The 21,074-nt window shown below is 49.7% G+C and overlaps 1 protein-coding gene across 1 annotated transcript in view; it reads left to right on the forward strand.

Moving 5' to 3' along the window:
• The first annotated feature begins 297 nt into the window (after nucleotides 1-297).
• SYK (spleen associated tyrosine kinase) overlaps nucleotides 298-21,074 on the forward strand; it is a 77,887-nt gene continuing 57,110 nt past the window's right edge. The window contains exon 1 of the mRNA XM_045882130.3: nucleotides 298-443. The gene's annotated coding sequence lies outside the window, so the exon portion shown is untranslated. The remainder of the gene's footprint in view (nucleotides 444-21,074) is intronic.

Below are 21,074 nucleotides of genomic sequence, written 5' to 3' on the forward strand. Positions count from 1 at the left end.
GCGCCCCTCGTCCTATAGGAAGGCCCCTTGCGCGGCCCTGCTGCGCCTGGACGGCAGGGCGCAGGGGCGCAGGGGCGCAGGGGCGCTCGGAGCCACTGAGGCGCAAGGGCGGCAGGGCGGGCCGGGGCCGCGGGGGCGCCGGGGGCAGTCGGAGCGGCTCCGGGGCGGGGGGACACTCGGGCGCAGCGGCGGGGGTGGGGAGGGGGGCGGGCCCGGGGCGCTGGGGCGCGGCGGCCGGGAGGAAGTGCGGGGCTGCCCGGGCGCATTAAGGAAGTTGCCCAAAATGAGGAAGCGCCTCGCGCTGGGCGGCTGAGGCGACTCCAGCAGCGGGACGAGCGAGGACGAGCGAGGACGAGCGCGCCGGCCCGCGCTGCGCCCCGAGCGGTCCCGGCCCCGGCCCCGGCCCCGCGCCCCGCGCCCCGCCCTCGGCTCACCTGGCACAGGTAGGTGTGCCGCGCGCTCCCTCCGCCCGGCAGCGGGGACGCGGGGCCCGCGGGCACCCTCGCGCGGGGGAGATGCGGCCTGCGCGCCCCCACCCCCGGGCCCAGGTCTGGGCCGCCTCCCGGGCGGGGCAGATGCGCGCAGGGCCTCAGGCCTTTGCCAAAGGAGGGATGATCTGATCGACTCTTGTGAATCAGAGCCGGTAGGTGCTGCCAGCTTTTGTCCCAGACGCAGCGCGTCTGGGGGTCGGGCGCGCCTGTCCGGGCAGCGCGAGGCCGGGCGCGGGTTCGGAGAAGCGCGGGCCCAAAGCGCACATTTTCGTTTGGCCGTTTTCAGATCCGCTGGAAAACTCCACTGTATTTATGGGAGTGACTCAAGGTGCACATGCTTCTGTGCCTGCGGAGGGTTTAATATATCCACGCCTTTTCCTACGGAAAGAAAGAGCAGTTGCATAAAAACACGAAACTTTCTTAGCCACCGCTGAAATTTAGCAGGATTGCTCACTGTGACACATTTTCATGCTAAAGTAACTTAATTAGCCAGCAAGGGACTTGGAGAGCCAAGTGTAAGTTTGAGTTAAATATTGTTTTGGCGAAATATTCCAAAACGTTAAGCCCACCTACATTACTGCACAAAGGCAGTTCAGTTTTAGGTTTACTCGAATGTTCCAGAACTAGAAAGCCCGTCACTAGAGAAGTTACCGTTTGAATCTTTTGCTGCAGGTTATTTTTATCAGTTTGCCTGAATCACTGAAGATTCCACTGATCCCTAGCAAACCTTAACTGGCAGGCGTTCCTTTCCTTAAACCCTGGAAGCATGTCAGCGCGTTGTTAGGAGTTGGAGATGCCCCACATCTCAATTTTCTAGTTAAAAAGGAGTTCATCTTGTGATGACTTGGAATTCCTGGAAGAAATGGAAATGATTCTAGAGGCTGAAGTCTTTGTTTTCGTAAGAACAAATTCATTGCTACTAGGAACACAGCATTTCAATTAAATGCAACTGAATTCATTGATCTGCCTCGCCCCCCAAAGAAGTCCATATAATGCACAAATATATTTATCCTTGAGCTAAAACGTTGAAAAACTTGTAGAGTATTAAGTGTTTTTAATGAGAAATCCTGTCTGTTAAAATTATTTTATCAAACAATTTTGTCCCTCCTCCATTATACTTTTGTTTTGATGTGTTTAGAGAAATTTTGCAGTAAAATAGAAATGGATTTGGATTCTCTGTATGTGGAGTGCTTTCAGAGGTAGGATTTTATAAATAGGCTTAATAACTAGAATGTTTTTAATGTTTTGAGCTAGGGTAAAAATTGAGGTATATACTTTAGGTCTTCCCCTTTCCCAAGGGATGAAATTGACATAATTTTATTGCTAGATCTGTATTTAAGAAATAACTCACGGTAGCCTCCTTTAGGCTCATATTTAGTATTCTAAGCACAGGTCTGATTTCTCTGTTTTTATTTTATTTTCCTTTTTTTTTTTTTTAATTTCTCTGTTTTTACACCAAAAACTTCTTAAGTATGGTGTCACTTACGCAGTACATAGCGCGTCCATACTTATTTTCCAAAACCCTTGTGCTGCTATGTTTTGGAATCGTGGGTTGTTCACAACTTAGAATTCAAATTGAGGCTCTAAATTTCAGTACTGAGAAAAACATTTCTCAGAATTTAGAAAGGTACTGCTCCCTGGGCAGCCTCCTACATTCCCACTCGTTCATATATCTGCACTAACAGTGTGATTCGTCCCGCTCAGTGGAATAAACAGACTATAAATAGCTGTGTGTCTGTTTAGGGCAGATGTTGTCACCAAGTGAGTTCCCTAAAACTTACCTCAAAACCTTGTTTCTCTGAGCTTTTGCGCCTTAGGACTTAAGGGACCCTTTAAGACTCCTAGGGGCTATTGTTTACTTTCGGAAATAGATTGCATTTCTACTGCGCAGTAGCTCACACCTTCTGCGATTAAAATGGGCAGTTGTGCCTTTTCGGGGAGTCTGAAATAGCAAGACTTCGCTGAAATTTCGGTGATAACAATCACAGTACAGATCCCGGTGAGAATAGGATGTTTCTGATACACAGTGCTCTCAAACAGCAAGGGTTCCGAGGTCGATGATTTCAGAGCAAGATCACAGGGAGGGTACTGCCATGCTTTATAGCTCCAGTGTCTTTGGAAGAACCACTGTTCCTGTCCCCTCCACGCCTGGCTCGCTGTCTGCCTGTTATCTGTGCCTAAGGAATGGCCGAGTACTTTTCCCAATCCGAGCTAATTTTTGCTTCATCCTCACTCCTCTCCCCCGGATCCCCATTTGCAAGTTTTAACATTTTCTTCCCTTTCTGGATTGGTTTCCCTGTAAATGAGTAGAGAAACAATGAACTCTTTAGGCCCTTGGGGGAGAATTATTTTTTAAACATTCACGCACTGAACTTTTTTTTTTTTCTTTTAAAACAATTGAAGTCAAAAGGCAGAGTCTTCTTGAGAGACTGGAATTAAAATTGCCCAAATTAACGGTGCCTCATCTCTTGCTCTTCTGCCTTGCCTTTCAACAGGTCGGTTCTTTTTCACTTAGAAAAGCAGGTTTTTGTTTTGTTTTGTTTTTGGCTAAGAATTGTGGAAAGATTAGTATGAAACTAGACTGAGCGGATTTGAAAGGAGAAGTTCATTCATTCATTTGGGTGTTATATTAGCAGGCGCATTTTCTTTCTTTTTTTTTTTTAAAACTTTTTTTTTTTAAGATTTTATTTATTTATTTGAGAGAGAGAGCACATGAGAGGGGGGGAGGGTCAGAGGGAGAAGCAGACTCCCCGCCGAGCAGGGAGCCCGATGCGGGACTCGATCCCGGGACTCCAGGATCATGACCTGAGCCAAAGGCAGTCGCTTAACCAACTGAGCCACCCAGGCGCCCAACAGCAGTTTCTAGGAGCTTATAGTTTGTCTGACAAAATGTTAGCTCGTATCCATTTGAGAGTTGTTTGCCTTTAGAAATTAATTATGTAAGTTTTTTCCTATGGATCTTGAAAGGTGGTTGAATTGGAATCTTAAATGCAGTCACACTTAGCTAAGGCCTAACATACGAGTACAGGAAAGAATATTGAAGTTGTATTACAGTAGGTTTAACGAATCAAAAATGGCTCTCTCTTGATCTGTCCATTTCTGGAAACCACCAGAAATGGGTTTTGGAGGCTGCCAAAGGCTGATGGTTGGGAGGAGGAACCGGGTATTGAACAAATATCAGTGACACCCCAATTACGAAGGAGGGTGGACTAGCAGCTTTTATGACGGATGGTATCTGGTCAGCAGCATCATCTGTCCTGGGGTCCCTCCCTCTGACACTGGGGTCCCGGGCGCTGAGGCTGGAGAAGGCGCTAGCCCCCTCAGGGCTGTGCGGGAGCATTGGAAGGGGCCCAGGGCGGGAGGCTAAGGGAGGCACAGGCCCAGGATGGTCAAAACAGTGAGTGGGGAGCAGGGAAGGATGGCCGAGGGCCCCAGGCCCAGTTTTAGAAAAAGCCACAACTTAGATATTGGCTTGTTTATCTATGCCCTGTGTGGCTACAACAAGCGCTTAAATGTCCAACATGTGACCTTCTGCTCTCCCACTACGGCTGTTTGTCTTAATTGATAAATCTTCATTGCATTCTGGTCAGCCTGATAATTTCTTAAAGCTGTCTGTTTCTGCTAACTTGTCGTGGAAATGCTTTGGTGTGGCCAGAGTTGAGTTTTGCTTTTATGAAATTCTGCTTTATAACAATACCTTCCCACCCTCCAGTGCTGCTCCCCAGAGCAATCTTTTCATCTTTTTAGCTCTCTCTTCTAGAATTCTCCACCTTATTTCCTGATAATACGCTCGTTTGTTCTTGGTTTTGATGTGTCCGTGTTAGACCGTGTCTGTCGACTTCCTGCCCTGAGAAGGGAGCACTCGGCAATCCCAGACCACCACCACCCACGGTAGTCATGCCGTAACTGGGGGCTAAGAAGCCTCCTTGGAATTGATTGTGATTATACTGATTGCTAGAGAGAGGCGTGTAATATGGCTCCAGGTTATTTCTTGGACCCCTTTGTTGTTTTTCCTGGGTAAACTCTTGCCTCTCTGTCTTCTCAGCAGGCTCTGTGCCTATGACAACGTCTCCCCAACTCTCTGACGCAAACCCAGCCCCCCCACTCGCTTTCCCGCCGCACCATGTAAACCAGGCGATCGATCCGTTCCATTGTTCTCTTTTTTTTCTGGAACGCCTCATCTTCTTGCTCGAGTCTGATGGCTTCCCCTGTCTCGCTGCACACATATTAATAAGGGAAGCCTGTCCGGGGAAATTGCTTGACTAAAGACATTTTTCGCAAAGTGCCTGTCAGATCTTTGCTCTACCTTTGGGGTCTTAACATACCTCTGATCGGCAGCATTCACGTACAGTGTACCCATTAAAAATCCATGGTAAAAAAAATTTTTTTTTAAAGATTTTTTATTTATTTATTTGACAGAGAGACACAGCGAGAGAGAGAACACAAGCAGGGGGAGTGGGAGAGGGAGAAGCAGGCTTTGTGCTGAACAGAGAGCCCGATGTGGGGCTCGATCCCAGGACCCTGGGATCATGACCTGAGCCGAAGGCAGACGCGTAACGACTGAGCCACGCAGGCGCCCCAGGGCACCAGTTAAATTTTATTCTTTATTTTATTTTTTTTTTATTTTTTAAGATTTTATTTATTTGACAGAGAGAGAGACAGCGAGAGAGGGAACACAAGCAGGGGGAGTGGGAGAGGGAGAAGCAGGCTCCCCGCGGAGCAGGGAGCCCGATGCGGGACTCGACCCCAGGACCCTGGGATCATGACCTGAGCTGAAGGCAGTCGCTTAACCAACTGAGCCACCCAGGCGCCCCATGGTAAAAATTTTTGAAAGCATTTCCTCAAAACTTTTTATTTCTGTAAGATATATATATGTGTATATATATATGTGTGTGTGATGTGTATATTATATATAATATATGGTCATTCCAGTTTTGGCATCTGCATTTTATTTTATTTTATTATTTTTTTTTAAGATTTTATTTATTTATTTGACAGAGACAGAGATAGCGAGAGCAGGAACACAAGCAGCGGGAGGGGGAGAGGGAAAAGCAGGCTTCCCCCCGAGGAGGGAGCCCGATGCGGGACTCGATCCCAGGACCCTGGGATCATGACCTAAGCTGAAGGCAGACGCTTAACGACTGAGCCACCCAGGCGCCCTGGCATCTGCATTTTATATCCGTTTTCCTGTCACCTCTGTATTTGCCGTGACACTAGTGTTTTATTATTCAGTTGATGGGAACATGTATTTTCCCAGGAATGGGGAGCCCACATTGCTTTTTTTCAGATGCTTGGCCTGGATCCCTTGGTCCTGAAGCGTGTGCTGTGTGATTTTAAATGACATTCCCAGGGGAACTTCCCTTGCGCTAGTCACGAGATGCTGGATGGAATCATGTTGCCTGAGCAGGTAGCTGTTGGGGGAGGGGAGCCATGGTGCAGGTGACCCGCCCGGAGAGGGAAGGCATCTGTCAACACACTCACACCTCCGTTGGTTCTTAGAGCATCTTGGGGATCAGAGCTCCTGAAGTCCACTTTGTGAAATGATCGGTGACCTCCTGCTGCCCCTTTATAAGATCCTCGGGTGTTGCTTGGGTGGAGGTAGATGTTGTGGTTATTTTCATCTTAAATGCTAAGAATATTTGAATCATTTGATTGTTATAGGTCTTCCTGAGTATCTTTGTCAACAGTGGGTGAGAGTAGGGGTCCGAAGCTCCTTTGGGTTCAAGTCCCATTCTGTTTTGAAACTACTGTTTTGGTCTGTAGGAATGGAACGATCACAGGGGGTTTCATGGTGAGGCACCACGGGGACCCCGGGTGCAGCGCCCATTCCTGGCCTGTGGGTAGGACGGACGTGGCCGTCTCCGCCTCTCCCAAGGGAGTGGCTGTGAATCTTCTGCAATCTTGGGGGGAGGCTAGTAATAGCACTCCCAAACAGGTCACAGATGAGTAAGTACTACTTCTAAAGTGCGTTTCTCTGACGTCCAAGTTGGGAGAAGCTTCTAGCATTTTTTTTTTTTTTAATGTGTTAAGTGCACGACATGCCCCAGTACGTGTCCATCAGGGAAGAATTCAGATTTGACAGTACCACTAACACTCACCTTGACCAGCTCCCTCTGCCCCAGCCCACCCTCTGTGGGAGGGAGGTGTGTTTTCTTCCAGCCTTGGTCCTGTGCGTTGTATGTGTGCGTGTGCGTGTGTGTGTTCTTAACACTAGTATCATTCTGCAACTTTCTTTTTCTAATCAACCACATGCCTGGGGGTGAGGAGGTCTTCCTATCAGTGATCACTGCAATTTATTCCACAGACTAGAAAATAAGCTCATTTACTGACAGACATCGAGGGTCCCCCCCCACCAATTTTTGATATTATATTAACACCAGGCCTCTCACCAAGCGAGCTAACCAGCCACCTAATTTTTATGAACAAAGCTGCAGTGAATGCACTTTTTCTCTCATTTTTTTTCCTTCTTTTGCCCTTTGCATTATGTTTCACAAAACCAGCAGGTTACTCCTCATCTCGAGAAAGATCTTAGCCCTGTCCATCCTGTTACAAAGTCCGTCTACAGAAGCTGTTATATTCCAGCAAGCAGGTGGTTAATTTCTAAGGAACGTAGTTAATCCCTTATTCTTTTTACATTTGGCTTTTGTGGTTTTTCCTAGTGGTTCCAGCTCAGACACTGTCTTCTTACGCCATAGCCTCTGTCTTCCTTTGGTATCGGCTCATCTGTTGGCTCATTTGGTGCCTTTCCTTTATGGAGCGAGCTTTCCTGCTGTGCTTGGTGTTTCTAGGTTGTGTGCTGGTCTTTTTTTTTTTTTTTCCCCTGAGGTGCCCTAGGAGTTCATTTTCTGGGTCTGCATTTGTTCTGTGGCTCTCACTGAGCCTGTCCCCTTGCAATAGGAAGGGTGAGGTATGCACAGGGCAGGGGGAACCAGGAACCAGGAACCAGTGTGTGGGCTGCAGCCCTGCGTCTCCAAACGTGTGTCTTTCCTGCGGAGGGACTGCTTAGCAGGGAAGGGGGGCAGTGGCCGAGGAGCTGGAGAGGTTTGGGCTGCCTGGCTGCTCCGACCCCCCCCCACCCCTGCCCTCCAGGGCTCTGGCATTCCCAGGGCACCACAGCCTTGGGCCCGCTCCCCCTTCACGGCTGCCCCCCTCCTGCACGTGGACTGTGGTTTCCCTCGCCAGGCTGAGCCCATCTTGCTTTGTCTTTTGGGGGGGGCAACAGCTTGCCGTCCGCTGGCGGTATGCCTCCCTTGCTTCCCATCATGGTCACGGACTCACAGTCTGTCTTACCGTCTTAATGCTGTTTCTTGCCTTTCTCGGCATTTATAGCTGCTGCACAGGCTTGGAGAGGAGCTCCACCACTTCCTTTTCTTAGCAACCCCGATCAGCTGATGGTCCTAGCTGTGGAGGACGTGACAGCGAGGAGGAAGGAGGGGAGCTTGCTAGAGCGGCCTGGACTACAGGCCCGGCGTGGCTTTGGGGTTCGCGGTGGCCTGGGGAGCTGCCCCAGCCACCCTGGGGCTCAGGCAGGAAGTGCACCCAAGGAGAGGGCTGCCCTGTCACGTCTGGGCTGACGATTAGGATGTGGCCGGTCCAGAAGCATCGCTCGCTCAGAAGCACGTGTAAGGATGCATAGGGTGTGAGGGTGGGAGGGGGCTTGGGGACCATCTCACTCGCCTGCTGAGAAGGTGAAGTGACTTGTCCAACTGCTGAGGGGTGTCACTGGATTTTGAAGCCTCAAACCGATGTGCGGCTCATCCAGACCCGTGATTCTTACCTGCTGCTCTGATAAGGCACGTACAGGGATCTGCCATGGTGCCTATCGAGGAGGTGGAGAGTCCTGTCCACGGACACGAGGAAGCCCAAGGAGGCAGGGCGGGGGAGGGGAGACATGAGCTCAGTGTGCCAGCTTTGTGTTGGGAAACTAAGCTAATTCAATAGGAATTGGACAACAAGTCTTGAACCAATGAGAGGTTAATATGAGAACGCCGGATGCTTTCACATTTTGGCTCCTTTCAACACACGTGAAGCTTACTTCCAGGTTCCCCATCAGAGTAAACCAGAGCCACATGGAAGCTAGTTTGACAGGGCGCCCCGAGGCGCCGTCTACACCGCAGGCCGCCCCACAAAGGGAAGAGTCGCTGCTCCCTGCGGGCATTTCTGCCGCCAGCGCTGGGAGGGGAGTACGAGGCCTCCTGACCCGTGGAATGGAGCAGGGGGAAGGGACGTTTTCCAAATCAGTGGCGTCCAATTGGGGGAACACTTGTGATGCAGGCGGAACTGAAGTGGTCCGGTCAGCGGAAGGCAGCTCGCAAGCTGCTGGGAAAGGATGCACTCTAGAAGGAAGGCAGAAGGCCATGTGGGGTTCCCGCCAAGGGGTACCAGTGTCTGCAGACCCACACGCACAGACACACGCGAGCGCGCGCCAGTTAACCCTTCCAGCTCATCTCTTCTAAGGAAACTCTGGAAACACGTGCATATCCATCCAGAGAAGAATGGTATTCGTTTGCTAGGGTTGCTGGAACAAAAGACAAAAGACTGGGGGGGGGGGGGGGGTTACATAAAGGTTCTGGAGGCCTGAGGTCTGAGATCAGGTGTCAGCAGGGAGGCCTGTCTCTCTGGCTTGTGGATGGCATGTCCGCCCTGTGTCCTCACACCTTCTTCGTTCTATGTGCCTCTCTGTGTCTTAACTTCCCCTTTTTATGAGGACGGCAGTCATATTGGATTAGGACCCACCATAATGGCCTCATTGGAACTTAAATCACCTGGGTAAGAACTCTCTTTCTAAATAAAGTCGCATTCTGAGGTCCTGGGAAGTTAGGACTTCAACACACAAATCCGTGCGATGTGGTGGGTCAGCCTGGCTCCTCCTCACAGTGACCTGCTGCCAAGAGCACAAGGGGACTCCACGGGCCTCACCATGAGAAGACCCAGGGACACAATGAAACACAGGGTGGGTAAGGGGAGACGGGTTCCACGGGATCTTAAGACACAGGTGCAGTGGACAGTGGAGAAACAGGCCCAAAGTGTGGAATGTTAGTGCAAGGCAAGCAGGGCATCTGCCATCTGTCAGGGAAGGGAGCATGGGGTATTAGTTAGTGGCCTTGGAAAACCTTTACTTCTTATACCAAAGTAAGTTCCAGGCTGAGCAGAAGATAAAAATATAACAACAAGATCATAAAAGAAAAACTTGGGCAAGTTTTTAAATAATTATGGTGTGAAGAAGGCCTTTCTAAATATGATAGAAAATACGAAACCAAGGAAAAGATTGATGAGTATCATTTCCTAACATTTTAAGCAAGTTTCTATACAAATGATAAAGAATGTATAAACAGGTGGCAAAAACCCTGCAGAAGATTTATTTTCAGTGTCCGTGGTGAAGGACCAATAGCCTTGACATGCAGTGAGTTCTTTCAGATCAGTGAGAAAAATGAACACAGTCCAATAGAAACCTCTACCAAGGATACAGACAAGCAATTAAAAAGGCAAATGAGCCCAAAGTGCATGGACATACCCTGCCTCTCTGCTGTGAGTGTTGATTTAAGGGTCTGCTGTGTGACAAGGTGTGGGGGAAGAGAGACACACAGGTGGACGCAGGCAGGGTTGTCTTCTGAAATTTAAAACACGCATGTGCTTTGACCAAATAGTTTCACTTTTAGGAACTTACTACACATGTAAGTTCACAAAAATGAAGCAATATATATGCATACAGTAATTCGTTGCTACGTTTCATTTTGTAATACAAAAAAAAAAAAAAAAACAGGAAAAGAAAGGAAAAAAGAAATACACATCACAAGAGGGCCTGGTTGAATCAGGTGTGCTCTGTCCATGCCTTGTAATCCCGTGTGGTGGTCTTTCTAAAAACGTGGGATCTTTGTAGACCAAGATACAAAGATGTCCAAGTTATAGTCGGTGAAAAAGCGAGTTGTGGTACATCGCTATGTATTTTCTTTTTTTTTTTTTTAAGATTTTATTTATTTATTTGAGACAGAGAATGAGATAGAGCGAGCATGAGAGGGGGGAGGGTCAGAGGGAGAAGCAGGCTCCCCGCCGAGCAGGGAGCCCGATGCGGGACTCGATCCAGGGACTCCAGGATCATGACCTGAGCCGAAGGCAGTCGCTTAACCAACTGAGCCACCCAGGCGCCCCATCGCTATGTATTTTCTAAAACACATTCATACACATGACGAAGGAGGCCACGTGGATTATTTCCTACATTTCGATGGAGGTCTGTCCGCTCAGGTATGCACAGCACACGCACAAGTACGCGGCGTGTTCTGGAAGCAAAGGCACCGACTGTGAGCGGCTGTTACCTGGGGAGGGCAGTAACATCAGTTTAGAGAAGGAGTGACATGCACCTTTTGACTCTGCACACAGAAGTTTTTGGTATTTACAGTGATACTGATAAAATGAGGAGGTTTGCTTGGGCTGAGACTGGGGGAGAGCAGACACAGGACAGAGCATCCCCCGTGACTGGATGTCGGTCCCCGAGCGAGGAGGTGGGCCTCCAGAGGTTTGCCAGCTTGCTCGAGGTGGTGCAGCTGGGGCCCTCCCGCGTGCCCTGGCAGGTGGCTCGCCTGTGGACATTCGAGAAGGCTCCCGCCCCTTCCCCCACCGAGTGCAGCAGCTGAGGTTGAGAACAGGTGAGCAGGGCTTTAGAGCACACAGGCACATCTTTAAAGCCTAGCAAAATTGCCATCGAGTTTGAATGTGTTCGTGCGCTGGGCATAATGGTGGCTGTGTGTGCCTTTGGTCCGTCCACACCTGTGTATGGGCGCGTGGGGAGAGCGAGACCTCACACGTCGTCACACTGTGGACACCCCCTTCCTTTCGCACTTGCATCACGAGGTCTGGATGTCCGAAGTTGGGGAAGAAGGCGTGTGAGCCCAAAGGTCGGGGCGTTCACTGCACAAGCCGGCAGACTGGCAGGAGGTGCAAGCATGAGGAATGATTCTCCGGGAAGGAATGTGCGCCCGGGTCTGATAGAAACACTGGCCTGTCAGAGGGCATTGCACGGTTTCCACTTGTCAGATGACTCTTCAGCATTACCCCAGCTCCCCTGTACTTACTTGAGATGGTTTTTTCTCACGAGGACTAGAACAGTTTCGCTCAGGGTTGAGAGCTGAGGCCCTGGGTTCTTGGTGGCTGCGGCGTGGCTTCGGGGCCTCGCCGGCTGCAGCGGATGGTGACTTGGGGCTTGCTGTCACTGTGGGCCATTTGGGGACAGTCTGTGGCTGTGCTTTCCCCGGGGCTGACTCTGTCCATCCACGCACGCACGTGGGACACGGAGCTGTACTCCCACGGGGAGCTCCCAGGACTCATCCCACGTGTCCATGTTTGTATTTGTAACAGAACTTTTAGGACCACTCCAGTCCCTACCCCCAGAGAGGGACTGGAGGACCCCGGAAGTGGTCCTCCAGTCCCTCCCTGGGGGCAGCATGGTTGGCAGAGGCAGACAAGGCACGTGGGTCTGGAGTCCATCATTCACGGAAACTTAGGTTCTTGCTTGCTAGCGCATCTCCAAAACGAAGCTGGAGGATTCCAGGTGCAAGATTCTGGGGCCTGCAGATGCAAGAGTCTGGGGCTCACAGATGCAGGATTCTGGGGCTCACAGATGCACGGTGCAGAGCACCAACGTTCTGGCTTGCCTGCAGGATGGTCGTGGCTCGGTGCGGGGAAATCCAGGCGTTTACATAGTAACCTCTGTTCGCCCAGGGAGTGAAAAAAGGGGTCCTTTAGGAGCAACATGATTTTAGAAGACCGTGGGAGGGTCACAGAAACAGAGTAGCCCTTACCGAACAGTGTCACTTTGACTCCGAAGCAATCCCACTGCTCTCTAGCGATGCATCTGGGAAGCCTGCTGGGTTTCACCAAGCAGCAAGCGGGGCATGTGCTTGTCCTCCTGTGCCCAGTCATTGGACAGGGACACACCCGCCTCACAGGGTCATGGCCTCCCTCCTGCCCTAAAGCACCGGAACACTTCGTGGCATTATTTGGGGCCCTGCCATGCACTTCTAAAACTTCCACTTGGAGGTTGTGCTACAGACATGTCTGCGTGCTCTGTGCTCCCAGCTCAGCATCGCTTTGTATGCACACATTTCAATGTATCACGTATGCTTTGGATACAGTGACTATTTGCTATTTGGTGTAGGTATTTGGAGTAAAATGTCTCTCCCCTTAGTAAAAAGAAAGCCCACACTTGGCCTCAGGAGGAAAAATGTCTGAAAGGGAGAGATGTCTCGAGGTGACTTTGCAGGATGATCCCCAACTGTCCCATCATGTCGGTCACGGGTTCCGCTGCTGACACCGGACCCGGGTAGGGACAGAGGCCTTTCCCTTGCTTCCCTGCCAAGGACCGAGAACCGTGTGGTTCCGTATAGCGCCGCCAGCCACATGTGGTCATTTACATTTCAAGTACTTAAAGGGAAATAGTTTTGTTTTTTTTTTCTTAAGATTTTATTTATTTATTCGTGAGAGACAGAGAGAGAGAGAGAGGCAGAGGGAGAAGCAGGCTCCCAAGGAGCAGGGAGCCCGACGCGGGACTCGATCCCAGGACCCCGGGACCATGACCTGAGCTGAAGGCAGACGCTTAACCATCCGAGCCACTCAGGCGCCCTAAAGGGAAATAGTTTTAAGATCAGTCCTCTGCCATGCATTCAAGGGCGGGAGCCCCCCGTGGCTCGTCGCTCCGTGGGGGGCAGAGAGTGGAGCAGCCTTTCCCTCGTGGCCGCACGGGCTAGCCCCATGCTCTTTCTTGCTCTTTCTTCCCGGAGTCAGGGGACACAAGCTTCTACCCCCTGCCGCCGAAAATGCTGCCTGTGGAGAGTGGATTGTAACAGTTGCCACTTTTCCACATGGGGACCTGGATGCCTCCCGTTTCCTTAAAGGGCTCTGACCCCAGGGCGCCCACATCCTTCCGATGAGACCCAGAGTTTTGCCCACAGGATCTGGCCCAGCCCAGTCATCTGCATAGTGACATCTGCACTACAGCCTTCCCCGACACACGCATGCACATGCATGTCACACATGCACAGAGCACACCTATCACACGCACGCGGGTACACACACACACACCAGGATAGCCTAGCTCAGTGACGGGTCAGCATGAGCCGCAGAGAGACTGGAGTGGTTTCCGGTTGTTGCCCTGGCGCGCTCCCGAGGGAACACAGCCTTGGAGAGTTACTAAGTGACGTGTCCTTAGGTAAGCATACTTGGTTCAGTATAGCTCTGGAAGAATCAACTAGTTTCTTGTTCAAGAAGATTTTGAGGTAATGGAGAAAACCTTAGTACTTGTTCACTTCTCTGCAGTTAAAAAAAAAAGTCCAGCATCATTATCTCAAAATATTTGAGATCGGAGTTTCTGTCCATTTAGAAAGGGACGTCTGAAGAGGGAACACGTTCCAACTAAGGCAGAAGGAAGAAAATCGTGCAGATCCCATGCCGTGCAAGAAAGCAAGGTCTTTATTTCCGGGAGTGTGCACCGTGTGCTCACGTGTGCTGAGCAGAGGGGCGGGCGTCCTGGGGAAACTTTGACCGCACAGGTGCCCATCCCGCCAGGCGGGACCGCCCCAGCTGGGCGCCTGTCCCTGTCCCCGAGGCTCCAGCCCTGCCTCGCCCTCCATCCGTGCACTTTGGCCTGTTTCTGGATTCCTGTGCTGCTTGTTTGGGCGAGAGATAAAGCGGCACAAGATAGCAGTTCTGAAGGGTTGGGGAATTCTAGAACTTTCTTTCATGATTCAGCCTGTTGTCAGGAAGTGTAGCAACAGGGGCTTCCTAAACTTAGCTCCGCGCCCCGCCGAGGCAGCCCGGGGCCGGGCGCTCTCACCTGCGGGACTGTGTTCGCAGTGCTGCTGTGTCTGAGGATTCGGGGTGAGGATCCCCTTCAGGGCAAGTGTTTGCCGGAATGCCGCCTGCACATTGCTGCCTCTTCCCCAGCAGTGTTACTGCTCACCACCCCAGGCCGGCTCTGTCTGGGTCAGCGTGGAGCCCCAGAACCTTCGGTGCAGGGGAGGCCGGCCTGGAGCAGCGGTTCTGCGTGCCCCCTCCTCCGCTCCCCCCCCCCCCGGCTGCACCAGTCACCGGGAGAGCTTCCAAACCCCACAGACGGCTGCCCCCCCCCCCCGGGAGGCTCTGAGCAATTGGGGCTGGAGCTCCATCACCAAGCACTTAAAACAATGAATCACCCAGGCTATTCTAAGCTGTAGTCAGGGTGGAGAAGCATTGCTGTGGTCTAGAGCTTTCTTGGGTTTGTGAGTCGAGCTTGCTCAGGAACGCAGACCTCTTAGGATTCCTGCATGAGGAACGCCTCGGGCAGCAGGTGTCCTGGGGCTCCGCCACGGTGGTGGTGGTGGGCACGGCGTCTGCACCAGAGACAAGCGTCTGCAGTGGTTTTGAAGCAGGTGTCTGGAAGGGGGGGTAGCCCTGCTCGGGCCTTCCGATTCTGGGTAGACCATCAGAGCCTTCCTACCATCCATGGCACTGTGGCCCAAGGTCCATGTGCCCCCGCCCCCAGCCCCAAGCCCGCTGGACCGGCTGGCTCACGCTGGGCACACGGGCCTCTCGGGACCGGCTCCCATCCTCCGGCTTCGAGGGTGGCCGGGGAGAGGTCTGAGGTCAGTCATTCACGCTCCCTGATAGGCTCCCGGGCTAGAGAATCCAGGGGAGAAGTCCTCTGGCTTCTGAAAAGTGACTTTAATTAAAGCTCTAAACGTCTGTTCCATTCCTTCATTGAACTTGAACACTTCGGGGACATGGATCTTGCCTATTGGGGTCTCCTTTGTCTTTCTAGTGTTTTTGTGCTGAATTCTTGGTGGATTTGCCTTTCAACTTTCTCGAGCTACTCCACCCTGTCCTTCGTGCTCTTCATAACCAAGCGCCTGTTCTCCCTCTGCTTTCCCACCTTCCCCGACCTCTGCCGCTGACTTCTCGTGACCCTCCTTGCCTCCCCATCTCCCCCACTAACGTTTGCATCTCCGGTTTGAGCTGCTGTTTTAACCAAGCGATTATTCTGGTAAGTGCTTTGATCCCATGGCTGTGTGTGTGGCCTTGACTTCATCTGCCCCTTGGGACAGTCTTCCGGTGAATGTTCTTTATGCCCCACCTGTCTCTCTTACTGCTTCTCTCCTTGGGTTCTCTTAGTGTCACTGTGCAGACCCAGGGCAGGTTCCTCCCTTGGAAATGAGTCATGTTAGGGAGTGGCCCAGGGTGGGTTCCAGGCCAGCAGAGTTTTCCTCTTCTCAGTAATGCTGTGTGTGTGTGTGTATGTGTGTGTGTGTGAGAGAGAGAGAGAGAGAGAGAGAGAGAGGGAGAATTGGCTTAATATTTATTTCTTCCCAAGGAGCCTGCCAGCCATTCAGAATCTCTTCTTTGCCCTCAAAACATGGTTGATCCTCCACTGCTCTGTGGGAGCCCTCCTCTGTGGGCTTTGCCCAAGGTCTGTAGCTGCCCCCATGTTCCCTGAGGGTCTTCATGCTCCCGGGGTGAGCCTTTGCTGCATTGGGTCCTGCTCCCACAATCTGGTGTTTGGGGTTAGAGGTGTCTACTACTGATTCCCTGGCATGTGTCCTTCTGTGGGGTTATTTCAGAGAGCAGTTGGTCGTGACATCCTTACTTTGTCAACACGCATGCTATCTGATGTTTTGCTATTTATCTTACAGAGCGTTTGCCATTTTTTATTAAACGACTAAGTTTCTGCAGGAACAGTTAAGAATAAACAGAAAATACATTCAGAATGACCAAAAAGAGTTCATGTGGCACTCTTTGCTTCTACCAGCCTCTCCGATCTGTGTGGCCAAGCAGGGCTGTTTCCTTGGCTGGCTCTGTGATCTCTTCAGCACATTGATTTATTGACCAAGTTCTAGCAGCCAGGAACAGTGCTCGGTGCTGGGGCTGTAGCAGTAGCCAAGATCCTTCCCTGCACTCAGTCTGTTTCTGGTCAGACTGCAAAAAAGAACAGGAGCCCAGCCCCAGGCCTCGATCACAGATGACCTCATTTATTCCTCATGACAACCATCTTTTGGGGGGAAATTTTAAATATACAGAAAAGTGCAGCCACACTCATAATTAACAAATGTTGCCATTTTACCTTTTTTCTTCCTCTTTTTTTTTTTTTTTTTTTTTTTTGCCCTTGTATCTCCTCAAAGAACATTCCACATAAAGTGAAAGCCACATCCTTTGTATGGAGAGTAATTTGCCCAACACCAGAGAGCTGGTGAGCAGCAGGGCTGATGTTTAGGCTCGGGTCCCTCCGGGGGCAAAGGCTACTCACTCGTTCTCTTGTTTACTTTGCATGTTGTCGTGTTGTTTTAGGCACACAACATTGATTGGCTGGCCTACAGCAAATATCAATCTGTAATAGTGGGCCAGGCAGACTTGTCTCATGCCGTGGACCGATTTTTGATATATGTATATAAAACCTATGTTTTTGAGGATGCCAGGAAATTTTTGCAGAGCTGACAAATAACAGCAAGACAGGGTCGTCAGGAGCGAAGACTAAGCGAGGTTTAAGTTTTGCAATACTTCTGTCTCCTTACCGTTGTATGCATTTTACAATAACTACTTGCCCATCTCATCTGTGTGTGACCGTGGATGCCCTTGTGAATGTTCTGGAAGTCACTCAAAATGGGTGAAGGATGAATCTACAACTTACATTTAGCATCTTCTATAAGACAGGGTACACTCAGTCCCCACGAGTCGCAGATTCTGTGTCTGCGAATTCACGTACTCGCTGAAATTCACTCGAGGCCGCAGACCCGAAGCTCACGGGCTCTCGAGGTCCTTTTCGGACGTGCAGACGGCGTCAGGGCGTTGACTCACCGGGCCACGCACGCTCCCGCTGAGGCGGATGAGGCGCACTCTGCCCACGTGTCATCTTTGTGTCAATCGAGTTTCACATTTTAAAAAAAATTTTCTGCCTTTTGTTGGTGACTTTGCAGTTTAAACCTGCCTGTGACCCTAGCGCTGGAGTGCTGCATGGTGCCCCATGGGCACGAGGCTGTGATATGCCTTCTGGGGAAAATACATGTTAGATGGGCTTCCTTTGGGGAAGGGGTTGCCATTTTGCTGGCCATGGGCCCAGTGTTAATTAATTAACAATATTCAATCAAGTGTCTTAAAGCAGAAACACACCTAGAACAAGACTGTGCATTGATTGGTTGATGGGAGTGTATGACCACAGACCCCCAAGAACAAGCCTGTGTTTCCTCTCGAAGCAGTGGTTCCTTATCCACTAACTTGGTGTTCAGGGCAGCTTTTTAGGACATGATTACCACACACAAGGAGAATTGACTGTATTTTGTTTCTTTCTTGTACAAAGCAGGGAAATTTTTAAAACCAAGTTGGATTAGACTGTTTTTGTAAGAGACATGATTTTGAAACAAGTGAACCATTTTACAATATAGTGAAAATCCCTTAGCCGTGCATTTCTTATTAATTAATCAGGTGACAGATTCCTCTTGAGCTCCCACAACGTGCCTGGCACCAGGCTGCTACCTGGGGGACATCAGTGAACAGGTGCGGAGGTCAGATCACAAACCTCAGGATTCAAAACAGTGTCGACGACTTGATATTTCTGTTTAAAATGGTAGCAAGCCCAGTGAGTTCCCCAAACAAGAATATTCGAATTCTCACACAAGTGTTTTTCTTTTTTTTAAGATTTTATTTATTTGACAGAGAGAGAGACAGCGAGAGAGGGAACACAAGCAGGGGGAGCGAGAGAGGGAGAAGCAGGCTTCCCGCCCAGCAGGGAGCCCGATGCGGGGCTCGATCCCAGGACCCTGGGATCAGGACCTGAGCCGGAGGCAGACGCTTAACGACTGAGCCACCCAGGCGCCCTCATAGCCAGTATTTCTGAGTAAATATTTTTCTCATAACCAGGGACTGACTTTATGGCGGGTTTGCTTCCAACTGCCCGAGTTGGCAACTGACAATGATGTAGTAAAATGCACACCCACTGGGGGGGGGGGTGGCCCCTGCGGCTCACACTGTTCAGGCCCCCAGGTCATGGGAGGTCACGTTCAGCACAGGCTGACTCAGAAGGTGGGAGGCAGAAATCTTGGGGGCACATTAGGGCGGCAGTGGGCATTTTCCTTCAGTGGCTCTGTACAGCTTCATACAGCTCAGGGGCAAGGAGATGGGTCCACACCTGCAGCGTGCCCAGGTCCCCACCAGAAGCTGATCCAGAGCTTTGTTTTTTATCAGGTATGTTGAGATCTTCCAATGCACATGCAATTTATAAACTAGGGGATAGGAAAGGAGCTCTTAAATGGCCATTTTGGTGAATTTCTGAAGGCTGAATGTGGGCTAATTTGAGAGAGAGAAACTCCCATGGGTTGCAGACTTAAACAAGGCCTCCACCTGCTTGGTTTTTTATCTCTAAATGTCTCATTTTAATGATACTTGGGAAATGTTTTACTCAGGTGTGGTAAGACACACAGACATGGAAATGATTGTCATGAAGGAAGAAGTCTTTACGCTCACTGTCCACAGTTGCCAGAGACCTGGCCCTAGGGTGTGAGAGCCCAGTGGAGGAGGTGGATGCGGGATTGGTTGGCTGGGATAAGAAAGGCTTACTTGTAGGAGAGAGAGACCTTTACTGTCTGCAGAAATTGTCCTACCCTGCGAAGGGCAGTCTCTCTGGGATCAGCAAGACCCAGGCATCAGAACATCAGAAATACAGAAAATAAGAAGAATAAGAAAATAATGAGAGAAATGACTTATACAAACGTCCTGAGGTTCTTACAGCGACGACTGAGAAAGAGCCCCTCATGACTGGAAAGGGGAGGAGAAGAATCATTATGAAATGCACCCAGAGCCTTCCCCACAAGAGGCTCCTCTCCAGGGAGAAGACCTTGTCACTGCTGTGTCCCAGCTGAAGCAAAGGGATTCTTCATACTCCACCCCCCTCCTTGTGTCACCTGAAGGCCAAAAACTCACACACCCGTTGTTAATGGGGGTAAGGCTTCAGGTAAATGGATTGGAACATAGCAGACAGGAAACGGGGTGTGGGGCTGGGAAAAAAAAAGAAGCTAGACCACTGGAGTAACACTTGGGAAGGTCACAGCCTTGTGGCCCTGGCTCACTGAGAGCCTGAGAGTTAATGGCAGTGTTCTGGGAAGCTCCCCTTCCTGTGGGCCTTACCCCCACACCAATAGGGCATAGCGTAGCACTGGATGGCAGCTGAAAGAACAAGGAGCAAACAGTCCTCTGAGAAGGGGTAGTCGGGGAAACCCAAAGGCAACAGAAGACATAGAAACAGGACAGAGAAGAATATGTAGTCTTGCCCCCGTAGCTACAGAAAGCATGAAATCCTAGTATAGGAAGGTAAATCCTCACACCTCGGTTCCTATTACCTGATTCAACACTGCCAGGTTTCCAACAACAGTAACAACAACAAAACAAACAAAAAAAACAAACACTTCCAGGTTTCAACAAAAAATTACAAAGCATGCTAAAGGGGAAGCGAAAATACAGTCACCACATTGAGGATCCAGGAAACCCACAGAAAGAACCTAAAGACAGAGGGAAAAATCTTGAAAAAAGCCAGAGAGGAATGGAGACCCTATGCACAGAGAAACGAGAAGAGTTATTTATGGCAGACTTCCCCTGATAAACTGTGCAAACCAGAACTGGCATTGTGAAATATTTGAAGTGTTGAAGAAGACTCCACAGGCACAAACCTAGACTTGTAACTAGCTCAAGTATCCTTCAAGTGTGAAAGAGAAATCAAGACTTTCTTGGACAAACCCACACTAAGAAAATTGCCCACCAGCTTACTGGCCCCACCAAAAAAAAAAAAAAAAAAATACTAAAAGAAGTTTTTCAGACAGAAGGAAAAGGATAGAGATCTGAAACTTAGACCTGCCTAAAGAAAGGAAGAGCATCGGCGAAGGAAAAAGTGAAGGTAAAATAAAATATTTTACTTTTCTTGTTCTTAATTGATCTATAAGGCAGATCGGTCATTTAAAGCAATAGAAGTAACAGCATACTAGGGGTTCTCACATGTCTGTAAGTGGAAAGAATGACAGCGTTGTCACAGATGTTGGGAGGGAAGAATAAGAATGCTGTTAGGAGGTAACTGTACTGTATGTGAAGCAGATAGTGTCTTTTGAAAGTTAGATTTCAAATTTAGGTTTTAAGTGTATACTGTAAACTCCAGGGCAACCACTAAAAATTTTTAAAAGTTATGCTGGGAGGATCTACTGTGGAATCACATAAAATGCTTAAGTAAAACCAGAGAAAGCAGAAAAAGAGGAGAACAAAGAGACAAAGAACAAATGCAATGAATAAAAAAGTTACAAATGTGTTAGATAGCAGTCCAACTAAATCAATAATCACTTTCAGTGCAGATGTTCTAACTGTACCACTTAAAGTACGGCGTTTATAGGAGTGGGTCAAAAATATGACCCAACTGTATGTTGTCTACAAAAAAACCTATCTTAAATGTAAAGACACATGTGGATTAATAAAGGAATGGCGAAAGATATTCCCTATTAACACCAATCAAAATAAAGATGGAATAGGTACATTAATTTTAGCTAAAACAGACTTGAGAAAATAGAAGACTATCGGGGCTAAAGAGGAGTA

Source organism: Mirounga angustirostris, unplaced genomic scaffold, assembly GCF_029215605.1.
Source record: "Mirounga angustirostris isolate CCGP_5_RB_7025 unplaced genomic scaffold, mMirAng1.0.hap1 SCAF_15, whole genome shotgun sequence".
Taxonomy (NCBI): Eukaryota; Metazoa; Chordata; class Mammalia; order Carnivora; family Phocidae; genus Mirounga; species Mirounga angustirostris.